The following is a 21,563-nucleotide window of genomic DNA, read 5'->3' on the forward strand; positions in this document are numbered from 1 at the left end:
TTTCTACATGGATTTACATGCATAATATGTTTATTTTTCGACTATAACATTTTTATTTTAACACACTATTATCCCCCCCACTATTTTGGAACAGTTTTCCAAAAATTGCAACCTTGTTTACATAAAATTACGACTGTCACCAAGTTTTTAAAAGTAACTAATATTTATTTTTGGACGAAATTATTGTAAAATTAAATATGTATGCTCATTGTTATGAGCAGACATATTTACATTCATGACAATCATCAGACATTCATCTCATAATGTTACAAAACTTATTACATGTCAGGTTTTCCCCATAAATCTTAATAGTCATGCTGAAATGGACAACACATTTTCATACAAACATATTATATTTTTATGAAAAGTTTGATTTTTATAATTATTTTTTTAAAATGTAAAATGAGGATTTTTTTTAAAAACTTTTATTCTGTGATTTTATTCTCATAATATTAAAATTACACATCTTTCTGTTTTTAAAAAATTAATATAAAATTACCATTGATGTTTTGTAAAAGTCAAGAAAATGTAAAAAAAAGAAAAGTTTTAAAATATATATATATGTATAAATATATATATATTTTTTTTAGGCTGAAGAGATGAGAATAATGCTCCAAATTTTCAGGATTAAAAATATCTATTTTTATGTAATTTTAGAGGCATATATTTGAGTTTTTTTTTTTTCAATAAAAATTTAATCACATGGTATTTGACATGAAGAAAGAAAAATGATAAGAATAAGATTTAAAAATTAATAAACCTAACTTTATGGTTTTTGCAAAAGAAAAGCTCATTGTTGATTGTCAAAAACATAAAACAATCAATTGCAAAGAAATCAAGTCCTCATTTGATTTTTGTATTATTATGTGGATTATTTTGGGGGAGGGAAAAAAATATTGGGGCATAAGGAAAAAAAGTCATCTTTTTACAGATTATTTTTTTTAAATTAGTTTTAGCTATTCTTTCTTCAAAAAAAATAAGTTTCTTCAAAGAAGAGTGTTGCATTTTTTCTTTAATTATTTTCGCAAGAGTAGTCAAATTCTACATTTAAAAAAAATTCAGTTTGTTTTCCAAACAAGATCAAGAGTCAACTCTGCAAAAGGGCCAGCACTGCATTTTTTTTTTTTTTTTTTTTTTTTTTTGAAAGGACAACGAACGAGCGAAGGTGTCGGTTTTCCACTGCCGTCTGGCGCCGGGCCGCTCGCATCCTTTGCCGCGTCTGCCAAACGGCCACAATTAACATTAACCTTTCGCCGGGCCAAGTAAATGTCACCACCGGCGCGGATTCGCGGCCGCGCTCCCCGCGTTAGCGCGCGTGCTCCCCGCAAAAGATGATGTCAGCGTCACGTGACCTCCGGTCAGGTGACACAACTGCGAGCGGGCGGAAAACCGCCGATGAGTCAGCGCCTGCCCGAGGGGAGGAGAAGCCGAGCCCTCGTCGGGCCGCTTTTAGTCACGTTTGGTCCCCCGACGAGTTTATCGTTCGTCTCCCATCATTGTCAAAATGAAACACGTTTGCCCCCCCCACACACATCCCCCGCCCGCTAACGCCACTAATTAGGGAGCGTGTCACTCAGCCTTACTACCACGACGATGATGATGACTTCTTTTGCGTCGTGTGTTTAGCTCACATTTTCAGCATTCCTATTTGTTATTAAACAACTATTTGGCACTATATTAATGACACGGACCTTCACGGCTGACCGCTTTCTTCTGCACCGAAGCGTTACAGCATTTTTAATAAATCACACTTACTCAAAATACATCAAAGTTAATGATCCTCACTCATTTTTGCCTTTAAAAAAGAGAAAACAAAACGGTAACGCCCTACAGCTCCCGCTGCAAACTCAAAAAATTGAGTTTTACAACAATTCTTGGGCAACTGATTATTCAATATTAGCTATTTTCAACATTTTAAGTTGGTTAGCAAAGTGTAAAAAAAAAAAAAAAGTTGGAAAGAGACAAATACTATCAACTTGTGAAGAAATATACCATAATTCCCGGCCTACAGAGCACCTGGTTACAAGCTATTTACTAAGACGGTACACAGAAAGAGTTTAACGGTAACACTAGTGCTAGCGCCGCGCTAACGCAAACAGAAATAAACTAAACAACTAAAATAAAACTTACTGAGACACACCAGTAACACAGCAGCATGACACTAGCACAGTGCTAACGCTAGCGCAGCGCTAACAAGGCCGGTAAAAGTCACTTCCTCGACACATATATTCTTGGGGAACTGATTACTCAACATTAGCTATTTTCAACATTTTAAGTTGGCTAGCAATGTGTGTAAAAAAAAAAAAGAAAGAATTAAAGAGACAAATACGATCAATTTGTGAAGAAATATACCATAATTCCCGGCTTACAGAGCACACCTAGTAACATGCTACAGGTTACAAGATATTTACAAAGAAAGACGTACACAGAAAGAGTTTAACGTTAACGCTAGTGCTAACGCTAGCGCCGCGCTAACACTACACTTTTATCTTAATTTGTGACTTCCAAACTAGAAACAGAAAAAAAAAAAAAATGAAATGCAAATGAAAAAAGTACCGTAATTCCCGGCCTACGGAGCGCAGCTGGTTTCAAGCCTCACCGAGTACATTTGTAAAGGAAATACCATTTGGTACAATCATACGCCGCAGCTTTGTAAAAATCGCAAGTGCCCACAATGAAACCCACATCGAAACACGAGCTATTTACAAAAGAAAGACAGTACACAGAATGAGTTTAATGCTGGCGCACCGCTAACGGTACCATTGAACTAAAGCTAGTGCTAATGCTAGCACCGTGCTAAACGTAGCACTAATGCTATTTCCGCACTAAAGCTATTGCTAACGCTAACAGTTAAATGTAATTAAGATAAAACCTACCGGTAAATATCACTGAGACACGCCAGTAACACAGCAGCAACATGCGAGCACAGCGCGAACGCTAGCGCGGCGCTAACAGGGCCGGTAAAAGTCACTTCCTCGGCACATATATTCCACCGGTCTCATTCTCACCTTTTCCGCTCGAGTGCCCCCTTGAGGCCGTTAGAAAAAATTCCACAAATTATCCACATCGCCGCATTAAACCGCTGTGTTGAAAGCGTGTGAAAAAAAAGTCACGGCTTGGAGGCCGTAAATTACGGTAACATTGGCCATATTTTGGTAATAAAAAGTTTCCACTCACCAGGAACAATACGGAAGTATACTTAATGATTGGCATAACACCTAATCATGTCTCACATAACAATAATTTTCTCTAGGGGGGAAAGCCACAAAGCACGTGTACTTATTATGGCTTAGCAGTATTTCGGCAAAGTTACAAATGAAAGACTGAAAAAACAAAAATAAATCACAATGCATCTGTCAATTCCTCCGTTTTCAGCAACTTATCAAATAATAATATAAATGAACTAAAAGTGTGTGCCAGCACTTATTCAGTCTTTGGCAATTGGATTGACGAGCCTCAACAAATTGATTAAAACCTGCAAACTGACATTAATGGTGCCTAAAAATAGAGACGTTAAAAAAATGTCAGCTGCCTCGTACTCTCTCGAGGCTCCGTTTAACATTTGCAACGAGCTCCCACCTGAGCTAACGTCTGCTGTCAGAACTTCCACCCTTAGTCTGTATTTTTATTTATTTTTTTTTTTTTTTCTTAAAGCCCCAGAGAGACGTTCCTTTCGGGACCGACCTTTTCAAAAGCAGCCCAAATTAAAAGCAATGAGCCACAACTGTGACATCTTATATTGTCTTATTTTTGTCGGGCCTTTGAGCACATTTTAGCATGTCAACCCGGAAGCGGATTCTGACATCATCTCAGACTGGTTCCAAAACTCAGAATTGACCAAATGGAAACATTTTTTAGCAAGTGTATAAACAGTATTGATGGGAAGATTTTGGGATTGTTATGCCATATTATTATATTATTATATATATTGCTTTAATATGCCTGACATAACCCTAGTAGGACTTGCATAAGCGAAATATGACACAAATGGAATTATTCTGCCACACAAATATTTGTCAGATATTAATCTGCCACAATAAACTGATTGTTATGCCACACATAGCTTTAATATGCCTGACATCGGCTCAACATAACTGATGTCACCTAAATATGCCACACATAACTTCAAAATATCATGCGCAACTATGTGTTAGGGTGTGGGATTATTATGCTACACACACGTTAAATATGGCTCACATACATTTAATATGCAAGTCGTACAGTGGACGTAACTTTATGTTACTGTTACGTTATTATGCCAAAGGTGCATTGTTATGACACATATAGATTTAGTATCTCCGCCATAACCTCAACATGACTCGTACAACCATATCCATCCATCCATCCATCAATTTTGTTAGCTGCTTATCCTCACAAGGGTCACGGGGAGTGCTGGAGTCTATCCCGGCTGTCAACGGGCCGGAGGCGGGGCACACCCTGAACCGGTTGCCAGCCGATCGCAGGGCACATAGAGACAAACTGCCGCACTCACAATCACACCTAGGGGCAATTTAGAGTGTCCAATTAATGTTGCATGTTTTTGGGATGGGGGAGGAAACCGGAGTGCCCAGCGAGAACCCACGCAGGCACGGGGAGAACATGCAAACTCCATACAGGTCTGACCGGGATCGAACCCGGGTCCTCAGAACCTGTCAGAATTCGACACCACAAGCCTGATTGTTATGCCATGCAGAGATTTATTATGTCCATGACATGGACTTAACATGACTGACGTAATTTTAATACTCCACACATAACTTTCATACTTAGCACGTATTGTTGCAGTGAGAGTGACTAATTTGGCGATGCGAGCGTGGGACTGTTATGCCACACACAGCTTGACATACCCCGAATGAGTCAATATTATGACACATACGGTAGCTCGAATGCTTTGCTCATATCCTTGACATGCCAGCAAAAGTGTGCCAAGGGTCCTGCTCATGCTAAATAGTGTGGAGCGCATCCTACTGTTCAGGCCTCTGCTCATTGCGATCCACAATATTTCAGCCTCAGTGGATCAATGGAGACCGTAAGTCAGCCCTTTGTTGACAAACGACGCAAGAACAAAGGCTGCACCAAATATGATATAATGGGCAGACTCATACGACGTTCAATGTGCTTCTAAATCAGTGGACAGTAACAATATGATTTTTGGAAGAAAAAAAATAAACTCAATGAAACCACTAATTGGCTAAAAGGTTGGGAGTCACCAAGCTTGTGTTGCCAACACTTTGTTTTCACACCTGTGCAACATTTGGCCTCCATATTTCTGTGATGAAACAGCATTAGCATGTTAGCATGGCTGACGAGGAAAGGATAAAAAAAACAAAGACTATGTCCAAGTGGCAAAGGGAGGAATTTACGTGCAGATTTGAAACTCATCTGATATTATTGTGCGTGATTATTATCGACGAGAAAACAATTTTTTTTGTCCATATTTTGCGAAAACTGCCCACATTTATTCATATTAAATAAAGTTTGTTTGTTGTAATGTACCGTAATTTCTGGCCTATAAGGCGCGGCTTTTTTTACACGCTTTCAACCCTGCGGTTTATGCGGTGATGCGGCTAATTTGTGCATTTTTTCTAACGGCCGCAAGGGGGCACTCAAGTGGAAAAGGTAAGAATGAGACTGGTGGAATATATGAGTGTTTAAGAGCTGTACGGAAAAGTCAGAACGATATGACTCCGCGATGAAGATCCGCCGTTGATCCCATCTGCGTCCTTTCTGCCGAAATGTTGATTTTTATCGCCACCTGTTTCACACTAAAACGAGCGCACCCTCCCGGCGTGGCGCAGCGGGTTTCCAGACAGATGGCGCTGAAGGTAGATGTTGCCTCCGAGTTGTTCGTCTCCGTCTGATGCCCTGAATCAACATGCAGAAACAGCGACGGCCAGAGAGCCTGCGGTGAGAACGTTGCGCTCGTTCTCATCCGTGCAGCTTTTGCTGTTTTACTTGCTGCGTTTAAGTGCGTAGCTCCATGGTACATCCCGGCACATGTACAAGTCATTTTACCAAGCCAAACACACACAAACCGGACACTTGGGGATGAAAAGGACCGCGGTCTACTCATCAGCGCTGTCACGCACCAACGGTGTGGGGGCGGACCCAAATGCAGGACTTCGAGGCAGAGGCATAATGTTCAATTTATTCCGGAAACTGGGTCATACACGGTGTAGCAGTCCGACAAGGCAGAGGTACAGAAACGCTAGGCTAGGCGGGATCCAAAATACGTACAGTAAGGGTTCGATGACTCTGAAGCAAACTAACTCGACAGGATAGGATTAAACAAAAGGGCACAGAATTGCTGTGACTAGGGTGACTCTAACTCACGGGTAGAAGCGGAGAGTCCCACAGGCAGTGAATGCAACTCACTAACGCGAGGCAACGAACTGGCAAACGCCGGTGAAAAAAACTCAAACCTGTCAAATGCCTGTCTAATTACAGTCCCAATGTGAAACTGCTGTGACTGGTGACAGCAGTGGCTAAGCCTTGCTCATGACAAACAGGAAACTATTTGCAGGTTGTTTGGATAGTATTGGCGCTTCAAATTGTCGTTTTTGTGAGTTGGAATCATCTTTATTGGCTAAATATGTAACAGCGCACAAGGAATTCTCTGGCAATCGGTGCCGCCCTTGTACGACATTCAGAACAAAGAACAAACAAACTACCAAGAACAAAGAACAAGAGACATACCATATTTAGCGGCTTGTTGGCGCTAGTAAGCCAATTCCTAACCCCCTCTTAGTTTTTTCCATCTGGTGCGAAAGCAAACAATCATCGACATAGAAGAAAACGAGGTCCACAAAAGAGTTATATTTTGGTGCTCCTTCATATGTTTAACTTTGAAAACATTTAAAAATGTTTTTTTCCCTGGACAATAATGCAACATTTCTGATAACCGTGATCATTTTGCCGACTCCCATTACGAAACGCAACGTCCAGCTTCTTTACCCATAACAGGGGCACGCCGACTTCATCATCACAATCCCATCACCCAAAAGAAGTCCAGGGACGCAAAATTTGCTCGCCGCTAACTTACAGTACAACGGCGGCGCGGGAGCCGATATTAATTACCAGAGTTTGTACGTCATTAATTTTTATTAGAGTCGGCCCACGAGTGCGGGTGAAATAATTTCTCTCTGTGCACTTATGAGGCAAAGACAAACAGGTCATTAGTCTTTCTCATGGGAACAGTGAAGTGTTTCAAACGAGGGCTAAAAAAAAAAGATGACATTTTTCAGTACAAAACTTTAAACAGACTTCAACTGACGCAGGGAAGTACACTGACTCAAAGGGGCTTTTTAGAAGTGTTCCACTAATTACCGTAAACTAGATGTGGTTTTTTTTTTTTAGAAAATATCCCGTATATGATTTCATGTATTTCCGATGCCACGACTGCTTTGCTTGGCGAGTGTCCAGTTAGGGGTCGCCACAGAGTTTCATCTTTTTCATCTTCCTGTCTAACAGCCACTTGTCCTCATCTCTTCCCTCACGACATCCATCAACCTTCTCTTTGGTCTTCCTCTCCCTCTTTTGCCTGGCAGATCCATCCTCAGCAGCCATTCTACCAATATACTCACTCTCTCGCCTCTGAACATGTCCAAACCATCGAAGTCTGCTCTCTCGAACCTTGTCTCCAAAACATCCAGCTTTGGCTGTCCCTCTAATGAGCTCATTTCTAATCCTATCCAACCTGGTCACTCCGAGCGAGAACCTCAACATCTTCATTTCTGCTACCTCCAGTTCTGCTTCCCGTTTTCTCTTCAGTGCCACCGTCTCTAATCCGTACATCATGGCCGGCCTCACCACTGTTTTATAAACTCTTCTGTCACATGGAACACCAGACACCTGTTCCAACCTGCGAGAACCTCAACATTTTCATTTCTGCTACCTCCGGTTCAGCTTCCTGTCTCCACTCACCACTGTTTTATAAACTTTGGCCTTCATCCTAGTGGAGATTCTTCCGTCACATAACACACCAGACACCTGTTCCAACCTGCTTGGACCCGTTTCTTGACTTCCTTACCACACTCACCATTGCTCTGGATTGTTAATCCCAAATATTTAAAGCGGGCATACGTCAGCGCGTTTACTCCGCTCGTACAAGTTGTTAGGTTACAATGCTGAGCGATTTCTTGACGGTGGTTTGCACTGGAATTGGCACCAAGGCACCACCCCAGGTGAAGCCCACAAGGAAAAACTGAAAATAAATGCCAGAGGCGGGAGATTCTCTGTTAGAATGAAGTCACCGTGTTTAGGCCTTTTTTTTTTTTTTTTTTTTTTTGGCTAAAACCTATAAAAGAATCAACTGCATGAAAAATTTTGCGGGTTTATATTTGACTTTGTTTACAAGATAGAGGGATACTTAGTGTTGTTTTTTAATAAATTTCTTCACTAGTGCGAGCAAACCCACCGGTATGAAGTGGCTGTCTCCTAACGTAGCAAAAATCATGACAGGAGATCTAAAGATTATTAGATTAGGATTCAGTTGTTATAGTTTTCTGAAAGTCAGGGGGTCCGAGGGGAAATAATGGCAACATTGTTTGTAACTCAACAACGAGAGACACCAAATCAGAAACATGTGACTTCGGTTGTGACGATGAAACCGACAAAGACAGGTGAGCGGCGTTATTTAGCTAACCAATACGTGGTCAAACATGATTGTGTGTTTGATTGAGAAACTTTTGAAAATATGATATGGAGAATTTGCACTAAAATTGACAGCAAGTGAAATTTGAAAAGATCTCACTGAGGCAAGCGCCTAGCGTGATGCTAAAGCAAAACTGAAGTCTTTTGGAAGTTGGTCTGTTAGCTTGAACAGCAAGCAAAGCCTGCAGATAACTTTGTGTATCATACCGATGTACTTCAAACACACAAACAACCTCCAACAAAAACTGCTTCAACCCAAGGACAAAATTCCGAGAAGCCAAGTCGACAATATGCCGGGTAGCGTCGTGAGGCGAGCAAACGACTCGACACAAGTGTACGGCACAACATTGGCAAGCAGCTTCTTCGGGTCCCAAGTCAGCCGTTCTGGATCGGCAGGACTCATCGCTTAAAGCCCAAGTGTCATGCCTATAAACATAGATATTCTAATGAAAAATACACATAACATTATTCACTTCAATGTCTATCCGAAAAAATAAATATGAGCGGAGAGCGCGTCATTCGACATCCAAGTGGTCGCCATATTGGCTGCATCTTCTGTCCGTGATGTCACATTGAGACATTCGCCATTGAAAACACGCTGTGCCACCTACTATTGTAGACGAACAACGGAGATATTCGGATTTTTCCGACGCCCTTTCTGACATGGAAGTTCTTTTCGAAGAAGAGAACATCTCACAACCGACTAAAGTGACCGGGCAACATTACCCTATCGTTTCGAGTCATGTTTAAAGGATATGCGGATCACGGCCAAACCGCATGCGGCCAAACCACCTCCCCGCCCGATCCACCTCCGCGGAAAAGTATGAAGAGTGAATCCATCCTCCCAAGTGTTCAAGCAATATCCAGCAATACAAAGAGCCGGCATTTTGGCTAACACAAAGGAACAACGGCTGCCGTTTTTTTCATTAATTATAATACTAAAAATCATGCATTTCATGACAGTGGACCTTTAAAAGAAGTGCAACGGCGTCAATCTTTTGACAGCCCTCCTACCTGCAGATGGACTCTTTCCACGGGAAGAGTGGCCCGTTGGTGTGCAAGGCGGTCAACCTCAACGACGACACCCTATATTGACCACCCTTAAAAGGGACATGCCCACGAGTGATGAAGCCTTCTGGATCAAAAAAAATCAAACTACTTTTCTTTATTAATACTAGAACACTTCAAATGTAGTGTTAGTGTCTGTAAGTGCAAGCATTATAAACGGTGAAGATGAAAGTTCTGGTTCTCCGTCTAAGTGCTTTTGTTTTTCTCTCACCTTTATTTGTTGAGGTAAATCAAGTGAGAAGAGATTCTCGTTTGCAACGCCGACTTGAAAAAATGAAACCAAAAAAAAGTGATACATAAAAGGAGGGCATTTCTTCTGAAGGCTGTGGTTTGAACAGCAATCTACAGCTGCAATTATTCATTGATGATGAAATTAATGGGCAACTATGTTGAGAGACATTGGTTAACGTCACCACCAGCTCGACCAGCTCCACATCACAATTTGGAATCACGAGCGTACCAAAAGGATCGATGCTTACGCCGCGTTGAAAAACATTGCGGGACACTGTCGTACGTTGCGCTTTTTCCTTCCCAAAAAGAAGCTTCCGGTGATCCCCCCCGCCACTTTCCTCGGCCCCTCAAGAGATTTACGGAAAAATAAAACTCGGCTCGGGCGTGCGATTTATTGCAAAGGCGGCTTTTCGGCTCTCGCCTGGCGCGCGGCCACCTACGAGTCCGTCCCTTCCTCGGCAGCGTGTTCGCTGGGCCAGAGCTAATTCCGGTCAATCGGTTAGACTGTGAAATGGCTCTCGGAAGAGGTCGGCGGGAAGGAACTTTCAGCTTGACTGCGTTTCAACGTGTTGGGGATTTGATGTGGTTTTTTGTTTTTTATTGCGAAATGTCAGGAAAGATAATAATAATAATAAGACAGAAAGCAGGACTTCACACGTTACTTCACGTCACGCCACCAAATCCAACGAGTGAACTTGCAAACTACTTAAAAAAATCAACTAGCCACTTCGTTCCTGGCCTGAGGTTAGCGTAGCAATGCTAATTAGCGTCCCGGCAGAAGAGGAAGAAGCCCCCGCGGTTCATCTCCCGTCTCTCCGTGCCAATGATCCGCTCGCCTGCAGTCCATTTGTCCCCAGTGGCAAATTAAAAATTTGAATCTGCCTGTTTATTAAATTAAAATGTTTGCTCGTCAACAAAATAAAGGACCTACATGTAATTATTACAAAGTATTTTCTCAATCGTCTTGGAAGACATTTTACGTGATCATTATTATCACGATTGCATTTTTATTTTAAAGTCTTGGAAATTATATTTCTGTTATTTGTCTTCAAAAACAATAATTTTAGCTTTCTATATAAAAACAATACCGTAATTTCCGGCCTAGAAGCCGCAACTTTTTTTCCACACGCTTTCAACCCTACAGTTTATGCGGTGATCCGGCTAATTTGAGCATTTTTTTAAACGGCCGCAAGGGAGCACTCGAGCAGAAAAGGTAAGAGAGAGATGGAATATATGTGCCGAGCAAGTGACTTTTACTGGTTGGCCCTATTTGCGCTGCGCTGCGCTAGTGCGTTCCTGCAGTGTCTTAGTGATTTTTACCAGTATGTCATGCTAGCGTTAGCATTGGCGTGGCGGCGCTAGTGTTAGCATTAGCATTAAACTCTCTGTGTACCGTCTTTCTTTGTAAATATCTCGTGTTTCAATATGGGCACTTGCGGCTTTTACACGGGTGCGGCGTATGTATGTACCAAATGGTATTTCCTTTACAAATGTACTGGCTGACGCTTATAACCAGGTGCGCTCTGTAGGCCAGGAATTACGGTACATAAAAATAAAGATGTAATTACAATCATAAAAATGTATGTAAATTGTATTTATTTAAATTGTAAAAATAAATTGTATTTTTTTTCATTTTATTTTTGTAGTAATATGTGGTAAAAAATTACCTCCACCCAAAGAAGCAAAATTGATTATGTCAAATGCAGGGACATATTTACTTTATTTATTTTTTTAAATCATACGCGAACTATGTTAAAGGTTTCTTAGAAGCAATAAAATGGACACGAATTAAAAAAAAAAAAAAAAAAAGTGAAAACATCAAGTCCACTTTTGTAAATTGAGCGTATCATAAAAAGGTGTCTTACCCAATATTAGGGCGACGGCGTCATCAGACACTTTGTCCGTTAGTAAGGGCCCTTGTGACCCGTAGCTTGCAAAGGGCCCGTTTTGGTCCCGGCGTCAGCTTGCGATGATGCAAGTCGTCTTTGTCGCGGAACACAATCCTGCTTGGGGCTGACAAATGCGGCCACTGCACGGCTGCGGGAAAAAGAAATGTACTTTAATGGGACCATGCATCATTGGCTAAGTATCACTCACTTTAATTTATCTGTGGAATATGAATCCATTTCAATTTAGTTAATTTTTCATTTCATTGATTTGCGTAGTGCTAAATCACAACAACAAGTATCTCGGGGCACTTTTCAAGTGGTGCAAGATGGAGAGATCCTCAATGAAAAACATGTCGCTTTGCAAAAAAAAAAAAAAGAAAAAAATCAGTCAGTGTGGGAATACTGAATCCGTCAAGTCAGGATTATGTAAAGATGATGAAAATTAAATTACTGCGGCATTGCGGAGAATGAATGAAAAACACTTTTGCTCACACTTTCACGCTTGGGCATGCGAAAATGAGACAAGGCGTCGTCTTGGTCAGCCCGTGTTGAACGTGGCAAACCACACATTGCTCAAAGTGGTTTTCCCCAGGAGGATTTGCACTCACCGCCATCTGCCGGTGCAGGAAAGAGATTCCTACCGTCCAAAAAGTAACCTGACATGGCAACAACTGAGGACAAACAGGAACATTGTTTTTCCTTTTTTTGTCATTATTGTTGCTTGTTTGTTTGTAAGTCATAATAGTTTTACAAACTTTTGGTTATTATCCAGAAGGACATGCAAAAAAAAAAAAAATAAAGAAAGACTTAAAAAGTATTTGATTACCGTAATTTCCGGTCTACAAGTCTCAAATTTTTTCACACGCCTTCAACCCTGCGGTTTATGCGGTGATGCGGCTAATTTGTGCATTTTTTTTTCTTCTAACGGCCGCATGGGGGCACTCGAGCGGAAAAGGTAAGAATGAGACCGGTGGAATATATGTGCCGAGCAAGTGACTTTTACCGGCCCCGTTAGTGCCGTGCTAGCGTGTTGCTGCTGTGTTACTGGCGTGTAGTGATATTTACTGGTTCACTTTTAACCAGCCCTGTTAGCGTTAGTGCTACAGCGTCGCTAGCATCAAACTCTTTCTGTGTACCATCTTTCTTTGTAAATATGTCATGTTTCAATGTGGGCACTTGCAGCTTTTACACAGCTGCGGCGTATGTGTAGCGTTAGTGCTAGGATTAGCACGGTACTAGCGTTAGCTCTAACGTTTGCGTGGTGCTCGCATTAGCACTAACACTAGCACGGTGCTAGCTTTGGCATTAGCACTGCGCTAGTGCCGCAGTAGCGTTAAACTCTTTCTTTGTACAAATAAAGACGTTATTTGTTAATATCGTGTTTCAATGTGGGCACTTCGGCTTTTACACAGCTGCGGCGTATGTATGTACCAAATGGTATTTGCTTTACAAATGTACTCGGTGAGGCTTGGTAATTACGGTATTATTAAGCTTTATCAGGGCGGAACTGTGGTGCAGCTGTAGAGCATTGGCCTCACAATTCTGAGTTCTAGGGTTCAATCTCGGCCCCACCTGTGTGGAGTTTGCATGTTCTCCCTGTGGCCGTGTGGGTTTTCTCCAGGTGGGCACTCCGATTTCCTCCCACATCCCAAAAACATGCAACATTAATTGGACACTTTAAATTGCCCCTAGGTGTGATTGGGAGTGAAAATGATTGTTTATTTACATGTGCCCTGGCTGGCAACCAGTTCAGGGTATGCACTGATGACTGCTGGGATAGATTGCAGGACTCCCGTCACCCTTTGTGAGGATAAGCAGCTCACAAAACAGCTGGATGGACCCTTCTCTTTGCTTATTTGTTATTTCAAAATGGCCATCATCTAGCAAGTACTAATTGTTTCCTCTCTAGCTTGGTTCCAAGGCCCGGGCCCTGTTTGCAACGTGAGTAATTGTTTGGCTAATGCAGGGCTGCGAGAGGACAAGCAGTATGTCAGCGCTCAACAAGCGGCGTCCGCAGAGAGCCCGGGATGGAGGATGGATGAGTGCGATAATGCCTGCGGTCTCCCGGCAACAAGGAGGCGGCGAGAATTTGCGGGATGAAAATGTATTCAGCAAATTAATTGAAAAAGGCACTCAAAGAAAGAGGGAGGGGACAAGCCCGGCGGGTTTTTTTCGGGAACGGCGCGCATCCTCCTGAGGGAAGATGCGGCCGTGATAAATGAATTTTTCTCTCAATCGGGGATCGGGCTATTGTTTCCGTGGGTAGCGAGACGCGTACGTCGGGAGATTTGTGGAAGGTATATCAATGATCCTTCTTTTCTAGCTGCCCCATCAAAGTTATAAATACGCTGTTATCCGGGGAAAAGAACAGAAATTTTGTCGCACGCTTTCGAAGCGGAGCACTCGCCGAGCATTCAACGCCGCCAAGGCCGGACTGTAAACAAGCGGAAGCACGCGCGGCGGCCTCGAGTACTCAATTCCAACACTTTGCCGAGGCCAAGTAAACATTTAAAGGAAAAACCTGGATGGCTTTCTTCGAGTACCGTGTGGCTAATATTTTTTTATATATATTTTTTTTTATATTTTCTCATACTGAAAATAAATAAATAAATAAATGATTCGATTGCTGGTTAAAAATCACATTTTCACGAAATTGTTTAATAAACGTTCCTTTGGTGTCCTCATTCCAATCATGAAGATTATCTTGAGAACGTAGCAGAGGCATGAATCACTCAAGTCGGATTATTAGCGCACCTGCAAAATGATGCAAAATTGCTTTGGTATACTAAATATGGGAAGTAATTAGTGTTGAGTTATTAAATTTTTTAAATAAGTCATTTTTGATCACATTTCATTCATAGTCACGATTTTATTGAAGATTTTGACATCGCGCCCTGACATTGTCGCACATCCCGCTATGAAATAATTCACACGTGCGCTCGAACGTTATCACCCTTAGCATGTCCACTCTGTTTATTAAAAATATTCTGGAAATTGCAAAGTCTCAAATGCTGATATTGACTCTGAGCTTGTCCGTCGATATTTTTCTGAAAGTTCTGAAGTTCTATCACGCGCTTTTCTTGGTGAACGGCGGCAGCGGCAATACGACAACAACTCGAGAGCGCGTTTGCCTCATCCTTCGGCTTCGTAATTGCAACTGCTAAAAAACAAAAACAGGACTTTCTTTTGTCTCCGCCATCAGCGCAAAAGGCCACAGGGACGTCTCGGTTTTCATAATTCCTCCGTCATGGTGAAGAGCGATGCGGCGTTTTGGAGAGATTTCTCAAAATCCCGGGGCCCCCTCCAGGTCGCCGTGACCCTCTTGTACCCGAGAAGAGGCCGGGCGGGCGGCAGGCCGGCCCCTCATTAAGCACATCTGGGATTAGGGCTCCCGGCCGAGGCTATTTCCAACGACATGCGAGCGCATTGTAATGAGCCTCTCCGCCCGAGACGTAAACACGCGCAATCTCCGCCTTTAATCACCGAGGAGGAAATGGGCTACGCCGCCGGCCCTCAGCCCAGGAGATTTGCAAGTCCCTTCCACCCTCCCGTGACATCTAATCTCACCGGGAGACGAGCGTTCTTTCTTCAGAGCTCTGATTGGCACGCCCGGCGCGGCGTCGGGACCGCACGCGTCGAAAAACAAAGACGCAAAGAGGAAGCCAAGAACGGTGAGGCGTGTTCAAGAGGTGAATAAAAGCCCAGCTGTTTGGACCGCTGACGACAACGTGTCGTCGGTGTTTTCAAACGCGGCGTCATCGGAAGGTTGGAAAAGAGAGAGACTGGCAGAGTCACAGAAACGGCACATATGTTGGCGTGCTTGGAAACGTAATGGTTCACTGTTGGTCACGGAACATTCCCAGCTATTTTGATTTGGGTTTGACTCATTACCGTAATTCCCGGCCCACAGAGCGCACCTGGTTTAAGCCTCACCGAGTACATTTGTAAAGGAAATACCATTTGGTACATACATACGCCGCAGCTGTGTAAAAGCCGCAGGTGCCCACATTGAAACAGGAGATATTTATAAAGAAAGATTTTAATGCTAGCACATCGCTAGCATGGTACTAACGCTAAAGCTAGCATCGCACTGACATTAGTGGTAACGCTAGCGCCGTGCTAACGCTAACACCGCGCTAAAACTTACCGGTAAATATCACTGAGACACGTCAGTAACACAGCAGCAACACGCTAGCACAGCGCTAACGCTGGCGCAGCACTAACAGGGCCAATAAAAGTCACTTCCTTGGCACATTATATTCCACCGGTCCTTTTCCGCTCGATTGCCCCCTTGCGGCCGTTAGAAAAAAAAAGCACAAATAAGCCGCATCACCGCATAAACCGCAGGGTCGGAAGCATGTGAAAAAAGTCGCGGTCTGGATGCCGGAAATTACGGTATATTTCAAAATATAGCTTCACTTTTCCTAACTTTGTCAAAATAGGCTCATTTATTGACAGGATCCCAGAAAAAAAGTGCTTATAAGAAGAACGGAGGAAACCTACATGTGGAACAAGTTACAAGTACAGCAAGACTCCGAGTAGATTTTTGGCCGTTGGCTTTGCATGTTCTGAGGCGGTCACTATAATCCGTCTTTGAAAGGGGGACGGACACAAAGGAAGGTGGCGAGGTTCGGCCTCGGCGAGGGTTGGGGGTGGGGCTGGATTCTATGCAGCACGGGCGGCGGCGCTGATGGATTGACGGCAGCCGGTGGGCGGCAGTCCTGAATCAATTACAGCGAGTTCATGAAATTGAATAGCGTTCAAGGCGGGGGGATCAGGGTCCGGGTTTGTCTTTCTCACGGGTAATTTGATCAAACTCGCTCCCCGCCCGAGAACGCTGAGGCCAAATGAGCGATAAGGGATTGCAGTTGCGTCGCGTTGCGGCGGCGAAGAAAAACACGCGTCGCAAAGGTTAAAATTGCAACTTACTATGAATGCTTGCGCGGTTATCGAAAGAAGAATCCGCTGCATTCGCCCGCTCAGTACCGACGACGTGGATCTTGGAAAGGGGCCACGGCGCGAGATGCTCGCCCACGCTCCCCTTTGGCCTCCAATCGCCCGACAACATCGCGATTGATATTTTCGAAGGTCATGCAACTCATTTCATTTAATTATCTGTCGGCGACGTTTAAAAAAAATAATAATTAAGAGCGTGCTTTCGCTGGACATTTCTCATGCAAATCGGGCAACAATTATCTCCCGCGTCAATGACGGCGCAGGCGGCCATTGTTTTGTTCCTGATGACAGCGTTTGTGATATTTAGCGTGTCAATAAATCATTCAACATGATGAGGCCGTAGGGGTTGAACGCCGCCTCTGCAACCGGAGCAACGACACAAGGTGCTCAGCAGAAAAAGGTCACAGATAAGTTGACCTCCCGCCTCATTAACAATGCAATATATGCACATATTGTACGATCAAGTCTCCCTTGAGACCAAAGTGGACTGAGGCGATAAACAGTCTGTTGTTCCTGCTCAGTGAGTCCCGATGAAGCCTTGGCAAAGAAATAAAACAAACACGTCCCAAATGACCTTCCGACCCCAGCTACCGCAAGCGTTTCACATTGGCTATCTTTCAAGGGCAATAAGTACGTTCTCAGTCATTATTTTATGATAATAAGATACATTTTCTTATACAGTAACCCGCAGTGAATAGGGAGGGGGGGGGGGACCCCAGGTAATCGACAATCCCCTGAAAATGTTTAATTGCCCATGATAATAGCTTGAACTGTTTCGGCAAATGTTTTTCTGTCAGAATAGGCAAAAAAAGCAATCTCGTCTTTGTGTTTTTTTTATGATGGGGGGAAGTCTTTGCAAAGAGAGGAAAAGGAATAGTCTCACCAGTTTGTCGATCCTTACTGAAGCCGTGAGTACGGATTAGAGACGATGGCACTGAAGAGACAACAGGAAGCAGAACTGGAGGTGGCAGAAATGAAGATGCTGAGGTTCTCGCTTGGCGTGAACAGGTTGGATAGGATTAGAAATGAGCTCCTTAGAGGGACGGCCAAAGTTGGATGTTTTAGAGACGAGGTTTGAGCGAGCAGACTTCGATGGTTTGGACATTTTCAGAGGCGAGAGAGTGAGTATATTGGTTGAAGGGTGCTGAGGATGGAGCTGCCAAGGAAGAGAGAGCAAGAGGAAGACCAAAGAACAGGTTGATGGACACGAAGACTGTGGGTGTTAGAGAGGAAGATGCATGAGATGGGCTTAGATGGAAAAAGATGACACGCTGTGGCGACCCCTAATCGGGACAAGCCGAAAGGAAAGGAAGAAGACTGAAGTCACTAGAAGTGAGAAAGAGAAGAAAAGGAAGGATAGCAAAACAATTATCTTTCTCCAGCTGCACTCAATTTATCGTGATCGAAAAACAGCTAATACGGTAATCCCTCGTTTTTCACAATTAATTGGTACCAGATCCACCCGTGAAAAGTGGCAAAACCGTGAAATAGGGGTAAATGGCGGTTTTTAATTTTTTTTTTTTTGCTTCATAGGTCCTTGTCCCCCTGCAGGGGATGCGGCATTATACCCTATCAGTACTGTACTAATGTATCCTGGTGCTTTTTTTTCCCATGTATTTATTTTTTTGTTTCATTGGTTCATGTCGTCGCGCCGGGGATGGCGCATTAGTACATAGCGATCCGGTCTAGCAATGCACTGAATCCGCGATAGGTGATCCGCGAAGTAGAGAGGGATTACTTTAGTCCCAATGTGGGACGATAAAGCATGTAAAAGATGTATCACCTCATGGAAATCATATTTGGTACATACTGTATATAAATCATTTGACTCTATCACACAATCTCCTATTAAGCATATAAAAAAGAAAAATTAGTCAACATTATTAGATCTAAAGGTTAACACTGTGTAATCAAAACAAAAGTTAATCAAAATAACATGAGTATAATATATATTGATGAAAAATATATAATTGTTCAAATAAATTAAAGAGGATAGAAATAACATCCTGAAACAATTACACATAATTTCAAACTCAGCTTTCAAAATAAAAAAAAAGATATCAATCAGTCTCGCAATTAAATTTCCCTCTTCAAATAAATCACCGTATTCCAAACGATTATTGACCAATTTTTCAAGTTCATAATTTCAGCCGATTATCGCATCGTTATTTAATATTCTCGTGTCGCTGCGGTAAAAGTGTCCCTCAGTCGAGATCAACTTACACTTTTTCGCGGGCAACAATGACTTTATTACTTTCCCATTTGGATCGCGCTTGTGGCATTTTTCGGCCTTTTAGAACGAGCATAAAAAATGTGACGAGCTGAATTTGTTAACATATGATCCACGGCTGTCGCTGGAATTAATGGTACTAATTGTAGAAAATTTATGGATTTCACATTAAGCAAATCAGTCTGTAAACAAACAAAATTGCCATAATTTCAATAAATATGCATCACTTTGTGCGGATAATACAAGTTTGCCGCCGCTGATTTCAAGCTCTGCAGCAGATGACATTTCTATGCTCCTTTTTCAGAAGACCGGCGCGCGCTAGGCGGCGAGGTGCTAAAACTCGGCAGTCCGGATGATAATAAGGGCAACACATCGTCCGCCTCCCACGGGCTGCGGACGGACGTCTAAATATAAATGGCAGCGTCGCAGCCTGCAGAGCTTGCCGAGTTGATGAGAGTTCACCGAGCCCTCAGCAGAGCCAGCTCCAGTCACTTTCTGCTCCGAATGGAAAATGTTAATTCGTGCTTGGGGCAATCGAGCGCGGGGGAGGCGGAGGGGGGGGTGTCAGTCCACAATTGGGCGAAAGAACTGTTAATGGCGCATCTCCCTCACTTGCGTTCTTGCTCTTCGTGACCCCGATCAACGGCGGACGGCGTTTCCGGCCCGTTCGGCAAATCGCGCTCAAGATCCAAACGGACGCAAAGAAACCAAAACATACGCTCGCGCACCGACCGCCCTTAGTATGTCGGCGGCGGAGCGAGGCCAACGGACTCGGGCGACGCTTGTCGAAAGCGATTAGCGCGCACGGAGCGACGGATCCTAATTAGAATTCCATTGCCCGAACTTTTGATGGCTAGTTTGCGGTTTGCGTACGCCGCCTTCAGCTTGAAATGACGCAATGGGGACGCTTCTCATCTACGAACGCTGTCCACCATTTATCTAGTTCGGTCTTGTCCGCTCCGATCGACGCCGCGTCTCGATTCATCACGATTAAACGTCAGCCCTCAAATTAATGTGGCCGGAAAAATAACAGGTGGCGCCGTTATCTCTCATCCATTTTAATTCAGTCGAAGGTGATTCGGCGGCTATTTTGTTACCATGCCCTGTCCTTACTGTTTTGATCGTTTTACTCCATTTTTCACTTGGTATCACGTCCGCAGTGTCGTTTACTTTGTCTACATGTTGGCTTACACCGGAACAACTATACACATTCACGCCTGGGGGCATTTGGATCTTCAATTAGCCTTTCGCGCGCACGGGTTCGGTGGATCCCCAGCGAATTTCTGGGCGTGCGGGGAAACCAGAAACCGGTGATGGCAGCTGCTGTCTTCATCAAGTTAAACAATGATGTTAAAAACCTTTGTCATCCTATTAAATTAATGGAATATTTGATATTTTAATGTGGGATTTTCTTCAGTGTTTTAAAAATGAACATTTCTGAATGTTCACCTTGTAGGTAAAAAAAAAAAACAAAAAACAAAAAGCAGATTAAAAATCGTGCTTTTTATAGTTTTGCCGACCGCAATTCCGTGCGCTTCCTTTATTTGCAATTTTGCCAGAAATGGACTTTTACAGGCACGTGCCGTTAAACGTGCATGACCTTGGGCTTCGCAGGGGCTGACTGGTGAAAGCGACAGATGACTTCCATCAATCACTCCTGAGCGCCGGCGTGAAGGGGGAAGAGGTGTGAGATTGGCAGACAGCTAACCATGAAATTCACTTTTCACTGACATCGACATGCTCGCCATTTTTTTACAGGGGATGGAGACCGAGCCTCACGGTCACATTTATGCACAAGCGTCTGTGCGTGATGGTATCAGCCTTTACAGTTTGAGTCAGTGTCCGGTGGCGATTATTAACTCAGGTGCAAAGAATCTTCTTCTTCTTCTTTTCCTTTCGGCCTGTCCCGATTTGGGGCCGCCAGAGCGTGTCATCTTTTTCCATCTATGCCTATCTCGTGTATTCTCCTCTCTAAGACTCACTGTCCTCATGTCCTCCCTCCCCACATCCATCAATCTTTTCTTTGGTCTTCCTCTCCCTCTTTTGCCTGGCAGCTCCATCCTCAGCACCCTTCTACCAATATACTCACTCTCTCACCTCTGAACATGTCCAAACCATCGAATTCTGCACTCTCGAACCTTGTCTCTAAAACATCCAACTTTGGCCCGTTTCTCCACTTCCGTGCATGTCTCCATCTTTCTGTTCCTTCACCTGCTCCCTGCTTTCACTGCAGATCACAATATCATCTGCGAACATCATGGTCCAAGGGGAATCCAGTCTAAACCTCTGTCAGCCTATCCATTACTACCGCAGACAGGAAGGGGCTCAGAGTGGATCCCTGATGCAGTCCCAACTCCACCTTAAATTCTTCTGACACAAGAGGAAGAGGCCACTTACTCGTGCTTGTAGGTGAAGCGCAACATGTCGTAATCGTCTGGGTCACCGGGAATTGAACCCAGATCTTCTTGACTGTGAGACGGCCATGCTAAACATTACAATAGAAATCTTACTGAATAAATCCAAGTAAAAACATGGTG

General features: G+C 43.3%; 1 long non-coding RNA gene across 1 annotated transcript in view; it reads right to left on the minus strand.

Annotated features, from left to right (window-relative positions):
• Positions 1-21,563, minus strand: part of LOC133507229 (uncharacterized) — a 132,599-nt gene that overhangs the window by 2,982 nt on the left and 108,054 nt on the right. The window contains exon 3 of the long non-coding RNA XR_009796772.1: positions 11,817-11,988. This is a non-coding gene — a long non-coding RNA (uncharacterized LOC133507229). The remainder of the gene's footprint in view (positions 1-11,816; positions 11,989-21,563) is intronic.

This window comes from Syngnathoides biaculeatus, chromosome 10 (assembly GCF_019802595.1).
Source record: "Syngnathoides biaculeatus isolate LvHL_M chromosome 10, ASM1980259v1, whole genome shotgun sequence".
In the NCBI taxonomy this organism is placed as follows: Eukaryota; Metazoa; Chordata; class Actinopteri; order Syngnathiformes; family Syngnathidae; genus Syngnathoides; species Syngnathoides biaculeatus.